Consider the following 4,871-nt stretch of genomic DNA (forward strand, 5'->3'; position numbering starts at 1 on the left):
TTTAAAATATTTTATATTTAAAATCTATTCGACATATATTATTACATTAAAGTAACTTTTAAAAATAAATAGAAACATAATATTAAAATAAATAAATTTAAATTATTTTGAATATTTATTTAAGAAATTATTTTAATATTATTAATAGGGATATATTTTGTTAATTGTAAAATGTAACTCAAAGATTCATTTAAAATCTTTATAATAAATACAAATATATTATTAAAATAAATATAATAATTTAAAATTTTAATATTATTTTAAATGTTAAAAATAATTTAATGTCATTAGTTTACTGGATAGATTATATTATTTGTATTGAATTTGTATTAATTTAAAAACTTTAAAGACAACTTTTTTAATCATTAAATTCAAAGGATATTATAGTAAAAAATGAATTTCCGTGTCCCTTTTTGAAAATTTGGGGTTTTTGTGAACATTTTCCAAAATCTTTGAGGGTGTAAGTGTCTTTTTCCCTAAATAAAAATAAATTCAATAAATAAGTTATACATTTTTTGGATCTATTTTAAATAACTCGACTTCATATAATAATGAAAAATATATGCTATGCTACATTAAAAGTCTAAGATTGAATACAAAAGTTTTCTATAATTGTTTGAGACAATAATTCTTTAAACTTTTAAGATAACTTTACATTTTTTTTCAATACTACATGAATTTATGAATTAATATTTTGAAACTACGTTTATATCTTTTTATCAATATCTATACATTGAATTTGATAAACTACATTTATCAATGCAATGCGTGTTTACCTTTGTACTACTTGCACTAAAAATAACGAAGTCAAAATAATCATTTTTATAACTATAACTTTAGTAAGTTATAATCTCCTCATACTAATAAATTAATTTGGTTATAAAATTATGCCTATAGAAAGATTTTACTATAATAAAAATAATATAATATTAAACCACTAATGTCTAATTTTAATCTTAGTAAAAATAATTCTAACAATAATAATAAAAAATTGGGGGAGTCGAATGTCGAATACCCACTCTTCAATTGTTCTAAAATAGAAAATGGAATATATGCTTTAATCTAAATGATTTTTTTTTAAACTGAATTGAGGAAAAATATTTAGGGAAAAAGATATGTATTTTTGTAATGAAGAATTATATTTAAACCAGGAAATAACTAAAGATAACTAATTAATGATTAAGTGAAAAAAAAATATACTTTGAAATTTTTGAGTGAATAAGATTGTGGAACTTTCTAGTCAAGAAGGATAGAAATTATTGTCTTTATAAAGATACAATAACAATAATATTAAACCCCTACAATTTCTAGTTTTAATCTGAAAAATAAGGGAAAAACATATAATCCTAAATTTTGGGGAGATAATTATACAGACCCCAAAAAATAAGAGACAAGAAAATATCCTATTGACCATAATACCCTTAACTCTATTAACTCAAAAAAATTGACTCAAATGTGATAATAAATAGAAATATAAAAAAAATTAATGTAACAGTATATACATTTTAAAATTATTTAAATATTTAAAAAATATTTTAATACTTTACAATCTTATATAAAATTATTTTAAACTAGATCTTAAAATGGAAAATCCCTTTGAATTATTCTAAAATGGAAAATTAGAGGTATATTTTAATCCAAATGATTTTTTAAACTAAATTAAGGAAAAAATTTAGAAGAAAAAAGATATGTATTTTTTTAATAAATAGTTCTCATTAAATCAAGAAACAACTTAAGGATAACAAACTAATGAAATATGGTAGATATAAAATTTAGTGGGTAGATAATAGGTTTTAAAAATAAACTTGTTTAAAATAATTATATTTTTGTAAAATACAATTTTCATCAAACTATATGTAACAACGTAAATAAAATATATAAACTTTAAACCATGTGACTAACATTAAAAAGTAATATATAATGCTGCATATAATGAAGAAAATCATTTCAACAGAGAGAATATAAACATGATTCTAAAACTGTCACTAAACGAGTACTTAGGCAAATAATCTAATCATACCTTGGACGTTATACATGCGGTGCAGTGACATACTGAAAGTAGTTTGTCATCTTCGGAGCTATAACAAGTAGACAAATGACATGCCATTCATATTTCTCACTATATCTGATCATATTGCATGCATAAAATAGACCCTAAAGGACAAAAACATCTAACCACACGAAACAAGGCCCTATATGTGCTTAGACAGGCCCTAAAGGATCTCTATCTCAATTGTATCTATATATTGTGTCTATATAACTGAATATCTATAATTGCATCACTATACTCATTTCTGTATCCAGAAGGGAAGGACACTGTTGAATGATTTTGACAATAAACTATTATACACATTTGCATAAGCATTTTATAAGAACTTCAAATCTAAATATCATTTCACTAAAATACTCTCATGAATTTATAATAAATAAAGAAAACCATTTATTATATCTTAATACATCAATATGCAAATAAAATTTATTTGTAGAAAACTTAAATCAAAGCATCAAACATTACTTTGTAAATAGATTCACTTTTTTATAATTAAAATCATAAGAAAAATATAAAATATAAGTTTAATATATATTTCACTCATAATGGCGACGCTCAGGCTCAGTTATAGTCGACGTTTGCAAGTTGAGTCACATTTATAACTCCACTTAAACCAATAAAATTACATAATTACTTTACAAATATACGAAAATACAACTAATTTTATGCGACATAACTATGCAATAAATGTTTACCATGGAAATTATAACTTCTGGATCCATACTTGTAAGTCAAAAATACTCTCAAAGCCATAAATTACACTTTATGGACAAAACTCGGTACTCCATCTCAATAATTTAATTTACATATCTTATAATACTAATTAATCATCCACATTAGCAACAGCCTCTGCATTTTTAACCATAAACTATCTAAACATAATACATAATAATAGGCTATTTACATATTGAATTGGGAAAATGATGAGCGCTAAGCGTCTCCAGCTTTTCAATGTCTTGTTGGTGCCCTTGTACTCCTAAAATAATTAAGCCATTAAGAAAGTTAGCTTGAGAGCATATTTACTCATTTGTTGGAGACCATAATTATAAATAAAATATGCTAATCTTTGAATTAACTTCATTCTATGAAACACTACTAGAAAAGTGAGAAATGTTGATACTAAACTTCTGATAACTAGCACTAACCATTGGCAAAAAAATGTAATTTTTATTTTAATTTATTTTTTTAATTTCCTAAATCTAAACGATGTTGTTTTAAACTTAATTTAACTTTTTAATCCCTTTTTCTTACAACGTAGCTTTAGTCTAAAATCAGTTTATATAAATTAAATTGTTATAATATTTGGTTCTGCAATTTCCTTTCTCTTCACAAATTTCATATGGTTAGCTAAATCCTATGTAAATCAAACAAAATCCATCTAACAACAAATTAAATCACGAAGAAACTACCCCAAATTTGCAGAAAAACAAAGATTGAAAAACGAAGATTCAAGTTTAAAAAGAAAAACCACAACCAAACAACCTAATATTTGTAAGATGAGTAAAAGCTCGTCTATTCCTTATATCTTGAGGTTGGTACATGTTTAGTTCTTGTATTTTTAAAAATACCTTCAAACAAATCTGTTATTAAACTAATGACACCTTTGTCGTTACTTTTTATTCATTTTGGCTTGTTTTTACAAGATTATCCTCTTACAATAATTTTTTTGGATATTAATTAAAAAATTAATAATTTAAACCTAACAAATAAAATAAAAACAAAAAGAATATATATTAATTTTTGTGGACGCTCACGTATGTCCAAAAAAATTAATATTTTAAAATAAATTAAATTGCTAATTTTTTTGGCATTAATAAAAAAATTAATATATTAACTTCTTAGAGTGTTAAAAAATAAAAATATTTTTTGTTTATTTTTTTGGGTTAAATTTGTAATTTAATTTGTTTATTAATGTCCAAAAAAAGAAATTGTAAGAGAGTAATATTGTAAACGTAAGGCAAAAGGAGCAACAACTAATGGCAAGGGTGTCAATAATTTAACAATAGAAATATTTTGAGGTATTTTTAAAAATACAGGGACTAAATAGGCACTAACCTCAAAATAGAGGGATTAAACGAGCTTTTATCCTTTGTAAGACATTAATAGAAAAACTGTTGTTTTGTGTTTTGTGTGTTTTCATAATGTTGATTTTGTAGTGATAAAACATTAATTTTGTTCTAAATCCAATGCGGCTTGCAAATTTTTTCTTTGATTGATTCAATTTTATAAATTACTATTCTATTGTTATGGCTAAAAAATTTTACAAAGTATGAGAAGGAGTTCAATAAAAGATGTTTGATTGTTGAAGAGGCAGACACATTTTCAACATATATACATGGGAGATTGTCAATTTCTCCCTTACAGTAATCAACATATACCATTTACCCCCTGCTGTTTTTATAATGGCCAAAACCCCCCATGACAATATAAGTTTATAATATTACCCTTATTTTCAACTACTCTTTTATATATATTTATTATAAATTAAATAAATCACATGAATAGAAGCTAAATAAAAATTAAGCATTAAAAATAAGAAATATATGTTTTGTTATGAGCAAAAAAATTAATAATAAAATTTTTTTTGTACTTATTTATTTTGTGAAAATTTTATTATAATAAATATATAAGAAAATTATTATAAAATGATAAAAAAAATTATTATGAGAAAACTTGAATGACAAATAAAAATTTATTGTAAGACAAATAATAAAATATTTTCCCTATACTTTTTACATTTAATTTTAAAATATTACAAAATGTTTATTGTAAGAAAATGTTCAAAAATTAAATAATTACAAGAAAAAAATTTGATTATTAA

This window comes from Citrus clementina, unplaced genomic scaffold (genome assembly GCF_000493195.1).
Source record: "Citrus clementina cultivar Clemenules unplaced genomic scaffold, Citrus_clementina_v1.0 scaffold_2, whole genome shotgun sequence".
NCBI classification, from domain to species: Eukaryota; Viridiplantae; Streptophyta; class Magnoliopsida; order Sapindales; family Rutaceae; genus Citrus; species Citrus x clementina.